Here is a 22,429-nt window from a genome sequence, read left to right on the forward strand (position 1 = left end):
CGCCCTCTCTCTCTCTGACAAATAAATAAATAAAATCTTAAAAAAATAAGAAAAAGAGAAAAGTCCCCTAAATACTTAAGGAAGAAATAATCTCAACCCCAAACAAAACCTTACAGAAAGGTGAGGAGAAGGAATATTTCCCAGCTCATTCTATTCTTTTTTTTAAAGATTTTATTTATTTATTTGACAGACAGAGATCACAGGTAGGCAGAGAGGCAGGCAGAGAGAGGGAGGGGGAAGCAGGCTCCCCACTGAGCAGAGAGCCCAATACAGGGCTCGATCCCAGGACCCTGAGATCATGACCTGAGCTGAAGGCAGAGGCTTAATCCACTGAGCCACCCAGACACCCCTTACCCAGCTCATTATATAAGGCTATCATTACTCTACTATTTTTATGCTGCAAGAAAAAGATAATCAAGGCCAATATGCCCTCAGGTAAATAAATGCAAAAATTCAAAACAAAATTTAGGCCAACAAAATCCAACAATATATGACGATCAAGTGGGGTTCATTCATTTATCCCAGAAATACACTGCTGGCTTAACATTTAAACAGTAATTAATATAATTCATAATATTTCAGACTGGAAAAAGAAACAGATGATCATTTCAATGGACACAAAAAAATCACATGACAAAATCCCTTATCCACTCACGCTAAAAATTCTTAGCACATGGGAATAGAAGAGGATTGTTGGCATTTACCAAAAACAAACAAACAAACAAACAAACCTCCATTTAAGAGTATACTTAGTGGTGAAAGCATGAACATTTTCTTCCTAAGATCAGGAAAAACATAAAGATATTTGTCATCACTTATATACAACTAGAGATTTTAGCAAGAGCAGGTATGTGTATGTGTGTGTATGTGTGTAGTATGTGGAGAAGGATGAGGAGTTGAAAATCAATAAAAGGCATCAGATTAGAAAGGAAGAATTAAAACTGCCTTTGCAAATAATCTTACAGGATATGAAAATCTATATAGATAATCCAATGAGATCCACAACAAAAAACTAGAAATAATGAGTTTATTAGAATGTTATAAGATCTGAGACCAACATAAAATATATAAAAATAAATTATATTTCTATAAACTAGCAATGAATCATCAGAAATACAAATTTATAAAATAATGCCTTAAAACACATAAAAATATGAAATATTTAGAAAATTAATGACAAAAAGTGTAAGACTTATGAAATAAAAACTTAAAATAGTGCATAAATTAAAGAAGATATCTGTAAACAAAGAGGCATACCTTGTTCATAGGTCAGAAAACATAATTGTGTTAAGATGTCAATTTTCCCCAAATTGATATAATTCAACATATCCCAAACAAGATCCTAGCCAGATTTTTGTATTAAATTGAAAGCTGAGTCTAAAACTCATGTAGAAATGTGAAGGGCCTAATTTAAGCAAAACAATTTTGAAAAAGAACAAAGTTGTAGGTCTGGCTCAGACAGAGATAGGCAAATAGATCAATGGAACAAAATAGATATTCCAAAAAGACACACATATATATGGACAATTGATTTTTTTATAAGGAAAAAAGATAATTCAGTTTTTAACAATTGGTGCCAAATTGTTGTGATGAGCACTGGGTGTTGTATGTAAGGGATAAATCACTAAATTTTGAACATGAAACCAATTTACCATATACATTAATGAACTTGAATTTAAATAAAACCTTGAAATTTAAAAAAACTGATGCTGGAACAATTGAAAATCAATATACAAACAAACAAAAGACAGTTGATCCATGCTTTAATCCACATATAAAAATTACTCATAATGGATCATAGACCTAAATTCTAAAATATTAAAACTTTTAAAATAATGCATAAAAGAAAACTTCTGTGAGCTTGGTATAAACAAAGACTTCTTAGTATGATACTGATAAAGCATAATCCACAAAAGAACAAAATGACAAATTCAATTTCATCAAAATTTAAAACTTCTATTAAAAAGACCCTGTCAAAAAGAATGAAAAGACAAGCCACAGACTAGGAAAATATATCTGCAAGTCACCTATATGATAAAAAATTTGTATCTAGAACACGTGACGAACTCTCACAACTCAACAAAAAAATCCTTGAAAATTTGGCAAAAGATTAAGACAAGCACATCACTAATAAATATATATATGGACAGCAATAAGCAAAAGATACTTAACATCATTAGTCATAAGAGAAATGCACATTAAAACTACAAAGATATACCATTATATTTCTATCAGAATGGGTAAAATTTTAAAAGCCTGCCCACAGAAAGTGGAAGACCTGAAAATCTCATGTACTGCTGATTGAAATGTAAATGATACAACCACTTTGGAAAACAGTTTGGCAGTTTCTTAAAAAGTTACACATATACCTCCCATATAGTCCAGACATTCCACACCTAGATATTCCCCAAAAGAAATGAAGGCATAAGTCCAGATATAATCTTGTATATGAATGTTCACAGCAGCTTTATTTATAAGAGCCAAAAACTAGATCTCAAATGTTTATCAATAGGGAAGTAAATTGTAGCACATTCATATAATGGAATATTCTCGACAAAGAAGAAAATGAACTATTAATACACACAATACAAACGAATCCCTAAACTACGCTTAAAGAAGCAAAGATAGCACACACCATATGACCTATTTACATAAAATTATAGAAAATGAAAACTAATATATAATAATAGAAAGGAGATCAGTGCTTTCCCAGAAAATGAAGGCAGGGGTAGGGGCAGGGGCAGGAAGGAGGTATTATAAACAAGCACAAGGAAACTTTGGGGCCTAATGGATATGTTCCCTGTAATGTAGTGATGACTCCACTGGTATATTTACATGTCAAAACTTTACAAACTTATATCAAGCATACTTGATATATATATATATATATTTGATATATATATATACTTGAGATATATATACCTTATTGTAAGTCAATTATACCTCAATAATGCTCTAAAAGATAAAAAAGAAAAAAAACCTCTAAAATGTTAGTATTCAGTGATTTTTCACTTGAACCACTAAACATATGTACATTGAAAATGTTCATTTTCAGGCACCTGAGAGGCTCAGTCGGCTAGAGGGCCAACTCTTGATTTGGCTCAGGTCATGATCTTGGGGTCCTGAGATTGAGCCCCAAGTCAGGCTCTGTGCTAAACTGGGAGTCGGCTTGAGGTTTTTTTTCTGCCCATCCCCCTGCTTGCATACTCTCTTTCTCAAATAAATAAATCTTTTTTAAAAAATGTTCATTTTCATTCCAAAGATACTTTTTGCCAAGCTCATCTTTCAGATTTTGACATAAAAGACTCTAGCACTGAAAAATGTTAGAATCCCATACATTGTCATTTATTTTAACTGAAGTCCTCTAGTTTTCATAATCATCACAAGCAATCAGCAAGGAATGGAACTATTATTTATTCATTCGAAAAATACTTATTGAGTGTTACAGTCTGTGCCAGGTACTAAGATAACAAGATAAATAAAAATGAGTCACCAACATCAAGGACATCATGGTCTCGTGGGGAAGACAGGCATTTTGAAGCTGACGTTCAAAAGATGTGGCAGGTACAATAATAAAGATATGCAGAGGTGTGTTCAAGGCATACTGTGACCAAGGAGGAGGCATACCTAATGAGTTGTGGGTAAGAAACAATGCAGGGTAAGGGAAAAATAGCTTTCCAAAGGAAGAAACTTCTAAACTACATGTAAACAGTAACATTAAGAAAACAAGATAGGGATGCCTCCGTGGCTCAAGATGGTTAAGCATCTGCCTTCAGCTCAAGTCATGATCCCAGGGTCCTGGGATGGAGACCCACAACAGACTCCCTGTTCAGTGGGGAGCCTGCTTCTCCCTCTCCCTGTGCCTGCAGTCCCTTTTTCTGTGCTCTCGCTCTGTCAAATAAACAAAATCTTTAAAATAAATAAATAAATATGATAAAAATAAAATAAAATGATAATTCAGTTACAAAGAAAAATCTTCTCCTTTTAGGACCTACTGACAAACGTTCAAGGACTGGACAGATGTCAATATAAATATAAGGTGAATATATAGTAATGATATGCCCCTTCAAAAGTAAAGAGAAGGAAATGATTCTGAAAGGTATTACCTGTGTGCATATCATCTACACTTCCAAAATATTAAAATATTTTGGCAAAATGATAAAATGTTAAGAAAAGACTCTAGAAAAGAATCTGAAAGTATAGGTTTTTATAAATAGCTTTAATAAATAATGCACTTTTTTATTCATGAGAAAGTAAGAGAATAGGTAAATAATGGGGCTAGGACAGAGAATGCATCTGTATGCTAGTCTCATTATTTTGATTACTTAGGATAATTAATTCATTAAAGAACATATTCAGTCTAAATTTTACTACCAACAGACTCATGCTTAACTTTTTACAATTATTATAGCCCTTGAGGAGTTCCACAAGAATTGGAACTTTATGAAGGTAAAGAAGAACAGTAATGGAAATATTTTAACACAATTTGGATTGCATGTAATTTAATTATTCTATTATTACAGTATCCATCAAAATAACAGAACTGTAGCTGATCTCATCAAGGTCAACCACAGGAATAAGCTGAGATGAAAACTAGAATTTAACACTGTTTTAACAGAGGACATTTAAAACATTAATAATTCCAACCCTGAATACTGAAGAGATCCCATCTAAATATACAGATGGCCAAATAATCCTTTCCTTTACCCAATTTTAAGATGTACCTGTATTGAGCGCCTGGGTGGCTCAGTCGTTGGGCGTCTGCCTTTGGCTCGGGTCATGATCCTGGGATTCTGGGATCGAGTCCCGCATCGGGCTCCCTGCTCAGCTGGAAGCCTGCTTCTCCCTCTCCCACTCCCCTTGCTTGTGTTCCCTCTCTCACTGTCTCTCTCTCTCTCTCTCTCTCTGTTAAATAAATAAATAAAATCTTTAAAAAAAAAAAAAGATGTACCTATATTGATATATATAATAAATATACACACATACATACATACACACACTTATACACACATATGCACACACACAGTATAAGTTGGCATCAATGAATATGTACATGTGTTGGGGTATATGTTTAGATATGTATATATTTATATTTATATATGTATATATAATATACATAATCAGCTGAGATCAATGAATACATACCTTTAACATGAAGAGAGAAATCTCTGTCCCACAATCAAGGCAAAGGAAAAATAAATCTTTACAGTTTGATGATCATGCAAATAGCCAAGAAATGAGTCAAATATTATCAACATCTAATGTCAATATGGAGAAAGCCAAATTGCTAATGGAAGTTACATTTTCTTCTTGGCATTTTTAGTGCTTCAAGAGTGTTCAATATTTTTATACTATATCAAATGAGAAAATTTCAGGTAGTAGAGACAGTAGGCACAGACACTGAGCTGAGAAACACTGAGAGATATCTAATGAGGTTACGGAACAAATCAACAGCTTGCCTGCTGACTATTCATTAGCCACCTTAAAAGAGCCAGAGGGGCCACGTCTTCCTGCCAACAGCTGCTGAACCAAAAGAAAGTATCACTGAGGTTCAAGAACACAAACATCATACAATCAGAAAATGTCAGAGCTGGAAAGGCCCGAAGAGGTCACAGAGTAACTATGCTCACAAATCTGTAGACCATGGTTACACTTCAGTGATTCTATGAACTTCTTGAAATTGTAAGCAGAGTTTTGTGCATACATAGAGAAGAACCACTTATCATCTAGTTCAATCACTTCATTTAATGGATGGGGAAACAGTTCCATTGACACTGAATCACAGCTCACAAGTACTAAATTGGAGACGGGATCTCTTAAGTCCCAGCTATTTGTTTTTGCTATCACACCAAGTTGTCTCTTATGAACTATTAAAAAATCTTAACTGCAGCAGAAAAAGACAGACAGCTGCAATCCCTAATCCCAGATTTTCTAAAATATTCAATATCCCCTGTGTAACTACTCAATAAACTCTCCGTCAGTCCATTTATACTGCCCTTCCTGTCAAAGTGCCAAACACAACCTGTGTGATATCTGCGTTCTGGCAGCCCTTGCAAGTGGATCGATATCTGACACCAGTAGCTCATGCCCTACTGGCATCTCAGAAACTGAACAGTCTGCCAGAACACTCAAGGAAGAAATTAGAAGATACAGAAGGTTTTGAGAATATAAGTGTTTCAAGGACAAAGCTATGCAGTAACTTATACTGTCTTGTGTATACTTGATGCTCAGCAAATGTTTGTTGAACTGAACTGATGTATAGAACTATCTAACAAATGGCCACCCTGACCATTCCCAAATGAAAAATTCATACTTAAGAATCGTCTCTCTTGTGAATATACTAAGGCAATTTTTTAAATCTAGCTTTCCTTGAGAAACTCCATATATACTGATCAATCTTCCAGTTATTCCAAAATAGCTCTGAATTTAAAAGTAGATGCCAGCGTTTTACAAATTCAATAAATTAATAAGACTTTCTCTCAGTGTTGCTGCCATATATATACAGATAGATAGATAGATAGATATAGATATATAAACATAGATACAGATATCACTTATCTATATAAGATATTTTGGCTAATAAGAATCTCTCAAATTAATAACACTATTACATTAACTTTTAGCATTTTAAATGATTTAACAGTAGTCTTTGGGGTCTAATAACATACTGCTGACTAAGGCGAGCTGCCACTGGAGTGAACGTGAGTTTGTATAAAGTAAATTCTCCATCTCAAATCTAAATAAAGTGTTTTCCCTGCAAAACCTGCTTCTTTCCCTATATTAACTATTGGGATTAGGAGCAAGATAATTTATCTAGTCCCCAATCCAGAAAGTTTACTAAACTTTCCTCTCCCTTACTTAAAAGATCTACTGAATAAGGATACACAAATACATCTCATAAACATCTCAAATTTAAATCATCCTTATTCCTACTGTCATTACGTTCTTACAGGCCCTTATCAGTTTGAGCCAGAACTCACAGCTCTCCCTACCTTTAACTGTTCCCATTCTAGCTGTTCCTTCATATGACATCAGAATTAGTTTTCTAAAAAGTAAATCTAATCATTTCTCACTCTTGCTTGAAACCTATTAGTAGCTTCCTACATTCAAGTAAACTCAGATTTTTACCTTAAAATATAAGGTTTTTGGTAATTAAAACTTGGTGTCCTTTCCATTCTCGTGTGCAGCAACCCATTACATCTCCTACAGGCTCTTTTAAATCCCCTGCTTAGAGACCTTGTCAAGTTCTCCACGTCAGCCTGCTTTTTTTTTTTTTTTTAAATTCTCTCAAATTTTAGCATATACTGTACCCATACTCCATAAAACACTCTCCCTGACACATTTTCCATTTGGAATAGAAGCTACCACTCTTCGTGGCTTAGGCAAAAACTACAAAAAAAAAACCTTACTTGTCTCCCCTCCCCCAATTATTTCCTTTCCAATTAAGTATATTTTGTCCATATTTCTAGCAATACATTTAAAACAACATTTAATGAAACATACAGACTGAAGCTAAACATATAACCTGAACATAACACGAATGATTTAAAAATCAGTACCAAAAAGACATCTAGAATCTCCAAAATATGCATACTTCTAATTTCCCCATGGCTCAATGGAGGAGTAACAGGGAAATTAGGAAACATGCTGCATTAAAAGATATTAAATACATGTTACACGAAATTCATGAAATGGTGTGACATCAGTGAAAATCAGAGTAAGAATATCTAAAAACTCTCTCTTACATAAAACCAACGAGAGCTGGCAAAATTGTTAGAATCAACTTTTTCAAAACTCAGAAAACCAAAAGCTGGCAGCATTTTGAGGAGTGTTTATTCAAGAAAAATAACAGATTTCAGTAAAAACAGTGATCCTTGTGGAATCTGAATTTGCCCTACTCCTTTCTCCCATTAGTTGAAAACTAAGAGCCCACATTTGTGGTGAATACCAGAAGACAGGCCACCTCTAAAAAAAGCAGCATGGGTCTGGAGTATCTTCAAACTCTCATTCCCAGGGCAATGTCATGATATGACCCATTTTGTGGTTCCTAGAAGACCCACTTCAAGCTCCTCTGTATTTGACCTAAATCATATCTCACCCAGTGGGAAAAGCCTTTTTCCCAAAGGCATTTGTTAAAAACAATTACAAGAACTTTAACTTTACAGTTGTCTAAAGCCTCTCTCCTTGGCTTACAGATGGCTATCTTCTCTGTCTTGACATGGTCTTTCTTCTGTCTATGTCCAAATTTATAAGGATGTCAGTCATATTGGATTAGGGCCCACCCTAATGACCGCTGTTTTAATCTAATCACCTCTGTGAAGATGCTATACCAAATAAGGACATGTTCTATGGTACTGGGGGTTACACCTTCAACAGAATCTTTTTTTTTTTTTTTTTTTTGCGGGGGCAGGGCACACACAATTCAGCGCATAATATCTATCTTCACACATAAAAAGTTGTGTTTCAGTTATGTTTTCAGCCTTTTGTTTCTAAATAATGAGCCATATTTTTTCAGAGTAGTTTTCATTACCTTTAAAACATTTTATTAAGGAAAAATCCCTAAGGTGTCTAACTATGCTTTTGAAACTCAACTGTTACAGCAAAGTCCAAAGAACAAATGGACTGATTTTAGTCCTGGCTCAGCCATTAACCATTGAATTTGCCCTGTACATAGTACTTAAATAATGCATACTTCAATTCTTCACCTGGGAAAGGAAGTGGTTGGATTCAATCCCTCTGCAACTCCACAAGCCCAAAGACTCTGATTCTACCTTGTCTTATTTTGCTGCAATTGGCGCTGTCAAAGGTGGCCTAGAAATAACACAAGAACATTTATTTAAATGAAGAGATTAATGTAAATTCAGTTTGAGTTTGGAAATGTTTGTACAGCTGAAAACCATGAACCTTCCAGACTTCTTAGACAAATTTCACCCATTCTCTGAAGACAGACTGCTTTTGGATTTGTGAATGCACATGAGTGTTGCTTTCAGCACACAAAAATACCTATGTTAGGTATCCCTCATGCCCTTTGCTACTCCAAAATTACTTTCAGCAATGCTGAATATTCCAGCAGTCTTCATTTTCTTGAAAATTAGTTCTAGAAAATTAGAACTTACCAAAACAGGTTATAGGACTTATATGTTAATTTATGAAAATTGCCTTGGATACAGATTCAATGACAAAACTCAAAACATGTAATTTTTCATTTACTAAATGGTGTCCAGGTATTCTGAACTAGTAAATTTAAAAAAGTATACGTCATTATATCTGTATTTTAAATACACCAAGTAACAACAGACTCAAGACAATTAAATGGTCTTTGGAGAAACATGCATTTGAAAAAGAGTTCTTTGGGCTGCCTAGGTGGCACAGTCAGTTAAGCACCTCACTCCTGGTTTCATCTCAGGTCCTGATCTCAGGGTGGTGAGATCAAGCTGATGGGCTCCATGCTCAGCATGGAGTCTACCTGAGATTCTCTCTCCTTCTCCCCATCCCCTGCATGTGCTCTCTCTCTCTCTCAAATGAATAAGCCTTTAAATATATTTATATATAAGAATATGTATTAATATATTTACATATACTAATAAAAAAAGAAAAAAGTACATTTCTTCTGATAAAAGTGCTTTTATACATTTGATACAGAGTTTAATGATCAAAAGTTTTGGGAAAATATGTTGAAAGACAATGACTCATATAAACATTCCCTTTGAGAAATAATCATGGACTATTATAACACAAGACTATAGGATATGGTAGGACAATATGAAGGACAAAAAGAATCATTTAGAAGGGACATCTATGTAAAATTACCAGCTGAGACTAATTCTTGAGGATATCGGCTATACATTAAATTGACATTAATTTATTTAAACATAGTATACATGTTGAAGAAAAACAAATGAGGTGACATCAAAAAACAACTGTCAATATGCAACAGTTTACAATTATCATGATAAATTATTTAAAGAGTATCATCAATATGAAATATTTAAGAGTATAAAGTACACATTTGGGTTTTGGTTTTTTTTTTTTTTTACATAACTATGTTAATGAACAGCTTAAGTCTAAGAGTGTGCTTTGATTACTGGAAGCTTCTAAGATTTTACAACTTTTGCTCCGACTGCTACTGTTACATAGTCAGAAGGTACTGGAGAGCATAGTAGAGCATGGGGCAGATGGCTATATAATCATGGACAACAGATACAAGATTCGGTAATTGATATAATGGTGAAAAATGATACAGAGTTGAAAAAAGAACACCAGCAATATTAACACAGGTTAAGGTGATCAGAGGTTCATAATATGCTTTCTGAGAGTATACCAATCACACAAAACTGATAAAAATAATTCTTCTATCTAAGCAAAACCCCATTCTACAAGTAATTTCTTACAAGACAGTGTCTCAATGTTCTTATATGGTTGATTCATCTTTTATGGCTAAGTGCTCCCAGAGAATGGTTTACTCATTCTGGTTGATAATAGCCCTGGGAAATATAAGTATTTTACATACCTATAAGATACTTTTAAAGTACATAACTCTCCTTTTCCTTTCATAATGCAAAACCCATTTCAAATTTTAATTAAGTCTGGAGGTGGGGAAAAAAAGATTAGAGGTTGCACTAACTATTTTATAAGCATAAGTGTAAAGTATGAAGAGATTAACTGGCCAGTTAATAAATAAACTGGCCAGCTTATTTTTACTAATAATGAAATAAAAAACCAACTTCCACTTTACTCACTGAGAAACTCAAAAAAGGATTCTCAAAGGTGTTTTCTCTGAACAGAAGGCTCTCCACCCATCAGACAGGAGCTAACATTCCCCCCTTACTTATTTAATTCATTCAATTATTTTCAATTTGTCTAAGCTTTCCTCCTCTATACTCTCCACATTATTGAAAATTATAGACTGCCCCTTTCCTCCAAACTTGAAACCAAGGATTCTTGACTTTTTTTAAAAAGATCATCAAGACAATTCACATAAAGTAAAATTACCCACTTGAAGCATATGATTCAATGGATTTTAGGAAATTCACAGAATTATACAACAATCATAACAGTCATTTGAGAACATTTCCATCCTTCCCAAAAGAACTCATATTCCTTTTCTTCCCATTCTCCCCCTCTCCCAGCCCTAGTAAACCAATAATCTGTTTTCTGTCTCTATAGAGAATTACCAATTCTGAACATTTCATATAAATGAAATCACACAGTATGTGTTCTTTTGTGACTGACTGGCTTCTTTGACTTACTATAAAATTTTCAAGGTTCATCCATGTAGTAGAATAGATCATAAACTTCATTCATTTTTTAATGCCAAATAATATTACAATGTATACACAAGATTTTATTTATCCATTCATCAGCTGATAAACAAGGGGATTGTTTCTACTTTTAGGCTATTACAAATAATACTGCTATGAACATTCTTGTACAAGTCTTTGTGTAGATGGACATGTTTTCATTTCTCTTAAATATACTGTTAGCATGTGAATTTCCAGGTCATATGGAAAGATAATATTGAATAACTGAAGGAAATGCCAAACTGTTTCCAAAACAGCTGTACCCGTTTGTATTCCCCTTATCAGCCTACGAGGATTCCAATTTCTCTACAACCTCATCAACACATTTTGTTTATCTGACTTTTTAATTAGTCATTCTAGTGGGTATAAAGTAGTATGTTACTTGATTTTGAATTGCATTTTCCTAATGTGTAATGATGTTGAGCATCTTTTCATATGCTTATTGGCTACTTGTATATCTTTTCTGGTGAACTGTTTATTCAGACTTTTTGCCCATTTTTAGTTGTCTTTTTTTTAGTACTGAGTTATAGGAATTATTTATATATTCTAGATATGTCCCATTTTGAATATATAATTTGAAAACATATTCTCCCATAACATGGATCTTTTTTTTTTTTTTCAGTATTTTGATGGTATAATTGCTAGCCAAAAGTTTTAAATATTGGGGCACCTAAATGGTCCAGTCAGTTAAGCAACTGCCTTTGGCTCAGGTAATGATCTCAGGGTCCTGGGATCAAGCCCCCTGTCAGCCTCCCTGCTCAACTGGGAGTCTGCTTCTCTCTCCCCAGTCCTGTTTCTCCCTCTCCCTTTGCCACTCCCCTGCATATGGTCTCTCTCTCTGTAAAATAAATAAAATCTTTTTTTTATTTTTTTAAATGATTTTATTTATTTATTTGAGAGAGAGAGAGCACGAGAGGAGAGAGGTCAGCGGGAGAAGCAGACTCCCTGCCGACGAGTAGGGAGCCCGATGTGGGACTCGATCCCGGACTCCAGGATCATGACCTGAGCCGAAGGCAGTCGCTTAAACAACTGAGCCACCCAGGCGCCCCAATAAATAAAATCTTTAAAAAAAATTTAAATGTTGATGTAACCTATCTATTCTTTCTTTTGTTGTTTGTGCTTTCCATGTCATATCTCAAAAAACACTGCAGATCTCAAAATTATTATTTTTATGTGTTCTTTCTAAGAGTTCTATGGTTTTAGCTCTTTTATTTAGGTATCTAATCTATTTTAAATTAAGTTTTGTATGTAGTGTGAGGTAGGGCTATCCAAATCACCTGAAATTTTTTAAGTAAATAATAATGAGATTTAGCCAGTAACCATCAATGAAAGCCTCTTTCATTGGCTTTCATTGAAGTCAATGAAAGAGAAATGGCTGGTCAACATCCTGATGACAGATACAGTGAATCAATGAAACACTGACCCTATTTACATCAATATCAATAACAAAGGTGATAATGGACTAGGAGAGGAAAAAGCTAAAATCTCACAGGTAGACAATGATATCAAGTGTTTGTAAACCATAATAATGACCGAAGTCAAGTTAGTTAGCTATGGAAGGATTTTATATAATCAATCTAGTTTGAAGAGGTATGAAAAGCAGCCTCAAAGGATGAGATGGAGTGTATGTGAATGTCAATGACAGTTAAGTAAACAGGTATAGAAACCAGCTGCTTACCCTGATTCAGAATAGGGTTTAGAGACAGTGGAGAATACAAATCAAGATACAAAGGTGGAAACCATTTGCCTTATACAGACAAGGCAAAAGTGACAGAAGTTTGAGGACTGCCATGACATTAAAAAAAAGAAAAAAAAAAAAAGTAAGCCAGAAATGCACTCCAAATACCCTAGATAAGAAATTGAGAATACTTGGGGTGCCTGGGTGGCTCAGTGGGTTAAGTCTCTGCCTCTGGCTCAGATCATGGTCTCGGGGTCCCAGGACTGAGCCCAACATCGGGCTCTCTGCTCAAGGAGCCTGCTTCCGCCTCTTTCTTGCCTGCCTCTCTGCCTACTTGTGATCCCTCTCTCTCTCTCTCTCTCTCTGTGTCAAATAAATAAATAAAATCTTAAAAAGAAAGAAAGAAAGAAAGAAATTGAGAATAGTTTCCACTTTTTGTTTAGAAAGAGGCTTTTCACACACTGCATCTTTATTAAGGAGTGACTTATGGATTTGTAAAAACTTAGGAGCACATCAGTGCCTATGGCAAAGTGTTTACTGAATCCTTCTATATCCCAGGCACTCTCTCAGTTGTTTCACATGTATTACCTTGCCTAATTTTCATGAGTACCATAACAGGTTAACCCTATTATATTCATATTAGAGGTAACAAAATCGAGATTTTTAAAAAGTTAAATATCTAAGTCTCACAGCTATAAAACAGCAGTCTAGACTTAAAACCAAATCCAGCTGACTCCAAATTATTTGGTCTTCTGATTATACAGGTAAAGATAAAGAAAAACTGCATCAGGATCTAAAAGCTTAGTTCTTTACTTAAAGTAATATATAAGTGGTATATGTGGCTTGAGTACTAAAGCTTAGAAGTTGACAGGGTTTCTAATCTTCATTGGCTATTAGTTTTACCACCAAACTAATCACCTGTATCAGAAACTTCAGAGCTTTGGGGTGTCTGAGTGGCTCAGTCATTAAGCATCCACCTTTGGCCTCAGGTCATGATCCCAGGGTCCTATAATCAAGCCCCACATCAGACTCCCTGCTCAGTGGGAAGCCTGCTTCTCCCTCTTCCTTTCCGCTTCCCACTCTCTCTGCTTGTGTTCCTGCCCTCTCTCTCTCTCTCTCTCTCTCTGTCAAATAAATAAATAAAATATTTTTTAAAAAAAGAAACTTCTGAGGTTCCTTTGATTTCTTCTTCACCCAACATATTTCTACCTGACATCCCTCTCATGTCCGTGCTACTTTCACAGATATACTGCAGATCATCATCACTCCTAAGACTGATAATTATAGTATCCACCAAGCTAATTTATATGATGGCTCTCCTTACATAAATCCAGGTGATTCACTATTGCAAAACTGATTGTGAAATGTAGCTCTGATAATGGCATATGTACACTCAAAACTATTCAATACTCTCTCCCCCATGTCCACCAAATCAAAAATAAAGCAAATTGACCTTCACATCCCAGGCCTCTACAATATAACCATGTCTTCCCCATCCAGCCTAGACATCTTAGCCACCTACAGCCAAACTGTATCCTTGATTATCACTGAAAAATATTCCTTGCTTCCAAACTTAATGCATCTCTTCATTCTTTCCTCTGGGCATGAAATGCCTCCTCTACGTCTGCCAACAGAAATCCAATCTACCTCAAATGCCACGTTGTACAAGAAACCCCCTGAAAACCAACTCCCTCAAAATAACGATTGCTTCCTCTTTTAATTATATTTTTCTTGTATGGTTCATATGACTCTAAATTATTCTAGCTTTGTGGATTTTCATAATCTTCCTTTCTAGACTTCGATGAAAGAAAAGCCTATGTATTATTCTTCTCTGAATTCCATAAACACTTAGATTATTTGAAGTTATGGGCATTAGAAATAATTGTTAAACTATTATTAAAGTTGAAAAAATATAGTGATGTACTAATCAGAAGTATCTTGGCTGCAAATGACAGGTGTTCCATCTAGCTGAGACCAAAACGGGAATGGTTTTTGGTTCATGTGAACTATGGAAAATAAATGATGGAGTTGGCTTCCAAATGACACAGATACTGACAGGACTTTGTACTATGCCACTGTGTTTCTCCTTTGGGTTGGCTCTGTTCCCACCTCTTATGGACTGACCTTGCCTACCTTCTCAGAGACACGGGCACCAGCAGCTTCCTAGTTTCCATTCTCTAAGCTTCAGGGACAGAAAGAAAAGGAATATTCTACCACACTCATCCCTATCCCTGAAACTGTTTTAAAAATACCAGGTAAGGGGCGTCTAAGTGGCTCAGTCAGTTAAGCGTCTGCCTTAAGCTCAGGTTATGATCCCGGCATCCTGAGATCTAGTCCCTTATCAGGCTCCCTGTTTAGCAGGGAATCTGATTTTCCCTCCCCCTGGTCTTATGCTCTCTCTCTTTCCCCTTCTCAAATAAATATATAAAATCTTTAAAAATTAATAAAATAAAATAAAATATACCAGAAAAAAAGTTTTCTTACTGGCCCAGCCTGGATCACTGAATTAATCACTATGGCCAAAAGTCAAGCATAAGAGGTATCAACTACTGTTCAGGCCTCATGGATAAAGTGAAGTATTCATATGTGTGTACGTTTTTTGGAAAGCTGACTTTCTCAGAAAATGAGGGAAGATGTAGTACATGGAAAAAATATTTGATGCCCACTTTATGTAAGCTATTTTTATATAAGCTAAAAGTTTCAATGGTAATAAATGATTAACTGATAGAGTTGAGTTTGTTTGTTTTTTTTTTTAAAAAGGAATGAAAGGAAAATGTTAGCTATCAGTCTATATACAACATTTTGGAACACTTAATGAAAAAGAAAAAGATATACATCGCATCATTTGCTTTCCCATTCCTCCTATTATGGTTCTTTCTCCAACATTCTTATGAGGGCAGGTTCAGATTTTGGACATAGTTTTATAGTTAAGGCTGTGCACAACTGTTCATAAATATGGAAAAGGAAATGGCTGCTTAGCATAACTATTTGGGAATCTAGTATTCTGTAATGGCTAAACAATGTTACTAAAAGGTTTTTAGCCTTTCTTACATAGCTTATCATTTTCTTCCTTGCATGACATTTATCTCCTCTAATATTATTGTTGGAAATACCCATCATGTATCTCTCAGAGGATCATACACACAGAACATCAAGGATCACAGTCTCAAATGGCTATCGTGGCCAGCAAAACAACATAAATGAGTAAGAAATACAGTGATTTAAGAAGTGCCTACTCAAAGTGGGCAGCTGCTATGCTGCTCCAGCCAACTGTTCCATTGAAAGAAGGCAAACTAGTGTGGTAAAATCATATGGTTCTTTTTATTTAAAAATTCCAGAAAGTCAGTGTTAAATATGAAATCACCTGAACTTTAAATGTGAGCCACAAACTCAAATATTTTTTCAAGTGCTGTACAGGCCAAAGAGACCAAATCTGCAGATTGAATTTGACCTCCAATTCATATCCTATGTAGATATATTCAAAAGTTACTCACTGAATGAATGCTAATGTACAAAACTAATGATTTGCAAATCAAATCATAGTTTTCTATTAATTGTGTTCTAATTGTAGAGATTACTTTCTCCAGAAGAAAATGTTGGCCTTAGCCCATTAAAACACTATTTAAAATTTTAACATTTACATTAGGAGCTATTTTTCTTCTGTTAATGGGAAGTGTTAGGTAAATGCAACTCTAAAAATGATCTCTGAAGAAGTTAGTCAAATGGAAAATCAATTCATTTCTTATAGATGCTCTCTCATATAATATTAAAAGTTATCACACAGGCAGCATTTATTGTCATTCTCATTTAATCCTTATTACTTAAATGTTTAATCTGCTCAATTTAATCCCCTTTATGAAGGCATTTAAAACTACTAGCCATACTGAAACCTTTCTGAATTTCTACATTCCTCATTTGTTGCTATTTAATCATATGTTTCCAGGCTTCAAGGAGCTCTGTAACTCATCAGTGGAAAAATGGAAAAAAGAATAATAAACTTGTTATTAGAGGAGATCCAATTGGAATCAAATTTATTAGTTATAAGAGCCTGGGGAAAGGGAATAAATGGTCTGCCATGTACTACAGCAATAACTCTATAGCACTAGTCAACTGAGTTAGGAACAAAACAGAAGGAAATCATGCATTTAGTTGTCCAGGTAACTGTCAACTGTCAGTTTCTGTCAAAAAAAAAAAAGGAGATATGAGAATCAGACGGGTAGTACTGATAGAAACAACTATGAATAGATATTAGGAGAAAAGAAAGAGAATAAAAATGGATGACAAGGTATGTGGGTAAAAGATACTTTATCATTTAATAATCTACTTAAAATATAACTGAGATCTAAAGCAACCCAATAATATAACATGGGTTCTAAACAATGTAAAAATAAGATCTATGAAAAAAAGCCCAAATGAGCTGATGAGGGAAATAGAAATACATTTTATATTAGAAAATAAAAGGAAAGAAACCTCACCTTAAGCATTAAGAAAAACAGAAGACATTAAAAACAACTCATACTATAAAGATGAATTGTATAATGCCTGAAAAGTACACATCAGTTTATCAGCAGATTACATAAATTAAAAAAAAAATTGGTGAATTTGAAAACAAAGTAATGGTAACTATGCAAAAGGAAACTGAAAAGAAAGAGAACCAAAAAGAGAAGACAAGTCAAGGAAAGGGAAGGGAAGGGGTGGAAAGCAAAGGACAAAGAGAAAAGAAGAAGGTATTGTGGAGAATATAATGTATATAAGTAAAATATATGACAACAACAGCATAAAGAATTGGAGGAGAAAAATAACAGAATACTGCAAAGTTCTTATACTACATATGCAGTGATACAATATCATTTGAAGGTAGACTCTGACAAGTTGAAAAAAGTATGCTGTAAATTCTAAAGTAACTAGTAAAATTAAAAAATGAAGAATTATAGCTCATGATAATAAGCCAATTTAGATAGTATAAATAAATAGTATAAAATAATTTTTTAAGAAATACTCAATCCAAAAGAAGAAAGATAAAGGAAAGAAGGATATCAAAATAAGGATGGAAAGAATAAAAAACAAATAATAAGGTGATAAATTTAAGCCCCTCCTCATATCAACAATTGCACAATATGTAAACTATTTATAAACAAACAAAAAAAAGACAGTAGTAAAATTTAATGGTATTTTTAAGTGAAATGGAAAAATCTCCCAAGAAGAGCAACTCCTAGAGCTCCTTCAAGAAAAATAGAAAACCCTGCATAGACTTTTATCTATTCAAGGGATTATGTATTTAAAAATCTTCTCACAAAGAAGATAAGATCAGGGATCCTGGGTGGCTTAGTGGGTTAAAGCCTCTGTCTTGGCTCTGGCCGCGGTCCCAGGGTTCTGGGATCCAGCCCCACGTCAGGCTCTCTGCTCAGCGGGGAGCCTGCTTCCTCTCTCTCTGTGTCTGCCTCTCTGCCTACTTGTGATCTCTGTCAAATAAATAAATAAAATATTTTTTTAAAAAAAGAAGATAAGATCAAAGATCTAAGTAAGTGGATAGGAAGACTCAACGTTATCAATATGTCAGTTTTTCCCTACTTAATCTATAGACTCAACCCCAATCAAAATACCAAAAAGTTATTTTGTGGATACCACCAAACTGATTCTAAAGTTTATATGGAAAGGTAAAAGACCCAGAATAGCCAACACAATATTGAAGGACAGGAACAAAATTGGAGGAATAAGATGGTACACTACCCAACTTCAAGGCTTATTATAAAGCTACAGTAGTAACAACTGTGTGGTACTGGCAAAAGAATAGACAAATATATCAATGGAACAAAGTAGAGAACCCATAAATAGATGCAGATAAATAAAATCAACTCATCTTTGATAAAGATGAAAGGCAATACAATGGAGCAAAGAGAGTCTTTTCAACAAATTGTGCTGGAACAACTGGTCATCCACATGCCAAAAAAAAAAAAAAAAAAAATCTAGTCACAGACTTTAAACACTTCACACAAATTGAAAGAAAATGGATCACAGCTGTAACCCTAAAAGTAAAACTATTATATCTGTAGAAGAAAACAGGAGAAAACAAAAGAAAAGAAAACGCCCAGCCCAGATGGCTTAACTAGCAAATTCTACCACATATTTAAAGTAGAAATAAAATCAATTATACACAAACCTATCTAAAAAGGTGAGAAAGGGAATATATTCCAACAGAGTCTATGAGGCCAACATTACACTGATCTCAAAATCAAACAAAGCCTTATAATAAAACTATAGACCAATAATCCTTAGGAGCACAGGTAAACAAATTTTAGTAATTGTAATCATGTTTAACAATTTTTAAATTAATATTTTATTTATATTTTATATAAAACTGCTTAATAGTTATTATTAAACTATAGTTTTAATTAACAATCATTTATTAAATATTTATCATATTTAAAATATTAATATTTTTATTTATCCATGAGAATTCTAAACAATCCAACATCATTTCTCCTTTCTAATAAAAATTTTCACAAACTAGTAATGGAAATTAATTTCTTCAATCTGATAAGGCATATCTACAAAATAATCTACATTTAACATCATATTTAACAGTACAAGCTTACATGAAAGTCTGAATGATGACCACAAAAGAAGAATATCCACTCTCACCATTTCTATTCAAAAAGTTCCAGCCAGTGAAATAAGACAAGAAAAATAAATAAAAGACATTTAGATTAGATGACACAGTAACAATATCTTTGTTTACTAAAAACATGATCATCTATTTTGGAAAACTGCTAGAATCTATAAAAAAGCCACTAGCACCAAAAAATGAGTTTAGGTTTCAGGATACAATTTAATATTTAAAAATCTACTTTATTTACATGCACTAGAAATAAATAACAGAAATTGAAATAAAACAGAATAGCATTTACAATCATATCAAAAATATAAATATTTAGGGAAAAATCTGGTAAAATATGGGCAAGACCTGTATACTGAAAACTTTGTTTATTAAAGAAGACCTAACTATGTAAAGAGATAAAATTGTTCATGGGTTAAAAGACTCAATAGCTTTAAGATATCAATTCTTGTTCATGGGTCAAAAGACTCAACAGTAGAAAGATATCACTTCTCCCCAATTAATGTGTATATTCAATATAATCCTAACCAAAATTCCAACAGGCTTTTTAATAGAAATTGAAAAACTGATTCTAAAATTCATGTGGAAACTCAGAGAACTCAGAATAGCCAAAACAATGTCAACAAAAGCAATAAGGTTAAGTCACTCCTTCCTGATTTCCCGTCTTGTCAGAAAGCTACATTACAATTGTATAGTATAGGCACAAATAAGCAAATCAATCAAATAGTTTAGATTATAAAAATAATATATGGACAAAATATTTTTGACAAATTTGCAAAAGTAATTGATTCAGTAAAGAATAGACTTTAAAGTATATGGTGCTACAAAATTTGTAAATTCATATGCAAACAAAAAAAGGTTCTAATCTATACTCTGTAACATATACAAAAGTTTGCTCTAAGTATATCATATCCCTAAGCAAAAACTCTTGGCCCAAAATCTTGGTAAAAAGTGGAGGGGAAAGGAGAATCTCTGTGACCTTAGGTTGGGTTGGATATGACACTAAAGCCAAAACTCAAAAAGAACAAAATAATAAACTGGGTATCATCAAAATTAATATCTTCTATTATTCAAAAGACACAAAAATAAAAAGACAAACCACAGACCAGGAGAAAAAATTTCCAAATCATATATCTGATGAAGGACTCATATACAGAACACATAAAGAATTTCTAAAACTTTTTAATAAGAAACTCTTAAGCTGTTTAATAAGAAAACACACAACCCAATAAATGTGGCAAAAGATGTGGACTCTTCACCAAGGAAGATATGTGGACGGCAAATAAGCAAATGAAGACATGCTAAATATCATTAGACATTAGAAAAATACACATTAAAATCACAATGACACCACCACTATAAAACAATTAGAATGATTAAAGTTTAAAAGACTAATCACAGGAATGTTGAAAAAGAAAACCAAAACTGGTGGCATCACAATTCTGGACTTCAAGCTCTATTACAAAGCTATAATTATCAAGACACTATGGTACTGGCACAAAAACAGACACATAAATCAATGGAAAAGAATAGAAAACCAAGAAACAGACCCTCAACTCTATGGTCAATTAATCTTCGACAAAGCAGGAAAGAATGTCCAATGGAAAAAATACAGTCTCTTCAACAATGGATGAAAGACCTAAATGTGGTATAGAAATCCTTCAAAATCCTAGAGGAGAACATAGGCAGCAACGTTTTCAACCTCAGCCACAGCAAATTCTTGCTAAACACATCTCCAAAGGCAAGGGAAACAAAGGCAAAAATGAAACACTGAGACTTCATCAAGATTAAAAGCTTTTGCAAAGGAAACAGCAAAACCAAAAGACAACTGAGCGAATGGGAGAAGATACTTGCAAATGCCTTAGCAGATAAAAGGCTGGTATCCAAAATCTTTAAAAAACTTATCAAACTCAACACCCAAAGAACAAATAACCCAATCAAGAAATGGGCAGAAGACATGAACAGAATTTCTTCAAAGAAGACATCCAGGGTTTCTGGGTGGCTCAGTGGGTTACACCTTTGCATTCAGCTCAGGACATGGTCTCAGAGCCCTGGGATAGAGGCCCACATCGGGCTCTCTGCTCAGCAGGGAGCCTGCTTCCCCCCTCTCTCTGCCTGCCTCTCTGCCTACTTACAATCTCTCTCTGTGTCAATTTAATAAATAAAATCTTTAAAAAAAAAAAAAAGATGACATCCAAATGGCCAACAGACACATGAAAAACTGCTCAAAATCACTCGGCATCAGTGAAATACAAATCAAAACCTCAATGAGATACCACTTCACACCAGTCAGAATGGCTGGAAATAACAAGTCAGGAAACAACAGATGTTGGCAAGGATGCAGAGAAAGGAGAACCCACTTAAACTCTCGGTGAGAATGCAAGCGGGGGCAGCCACCCTGAAAAACGTATGGAGGTTCCTCAAAAAGTTGAAAATAGAGCTACTCTATGACCCAGCAATCGCACTACTGGGTATTTACTCTAAAGATACAAATGTAGTGACCTAAAGGGGCACATGCACCTGAATGTTTATAGCAGCAATATCCACAATAGCCAAACAATGGAAAGAGCCTAGATGTTCATCAACGGATGAATGGCTAAAGAAGACATAGTATATATATACAAAGATTATGCAATGATCAAAGAAAAGAAAGAAAGAAATCTTGCCATTTGCAAGGACATGGATGAACCTAGACGGTATTATGCTAATCAAAATAAATCAATCAGAGAAAGACAATTATCATATGATCTCACTGATATAAGGAATTTGAGAAACAAGAGGATCATAGGGGAAGAGAGGGAAAAACGAAACAAGACAAACCAGAGAGGGAGACAA

At 34.2% G+C, this 22,429-nt stretch overlaps 1 protein-coding gene across 1 annotated transcript in view; it reads right to left on the reverse strand.

The window, feature by feature from the left end:
• The window catches only part of NAALADL2 (N-acetylated alpha-linked acidic dipeptidase like 2), a 1,358,868-nt gene that overhangs the window by 1,295,115 nt on the left and 41,324 nt on the right, over positions 1 to 22,429 (reverse strand). The window contains exons 2-3 of the mRNA XM_032340827.1: positions 8,706 to 8,811; positions 3,498 to 3,627 (exon numbers count right to left, since the gene is read on the reverse strand). The gene's annotated coding sequence lies outside the window, so the exon portion shown is untranslated. The remainder of the gene's footprint in view (positions 1 to 3,497; positions 3,628 to 8,705; positions 8,812 to 22,429) is intronic.

The sequence above is a fragment of the Mustela erminea genome, chromosome 1 (genome assembly GCF_009829155.1).
Source record: "Mustela erminea isolate mMusErm1 chromosome 1, mMusErm1.Pri, whole genome shotgun sequence".
Lineage (NCBI taxonomy): Eukaryota > Metazoa > Chordata > Mammalia > Carnivora > Mustelidae > Mustela > Mustela erminea.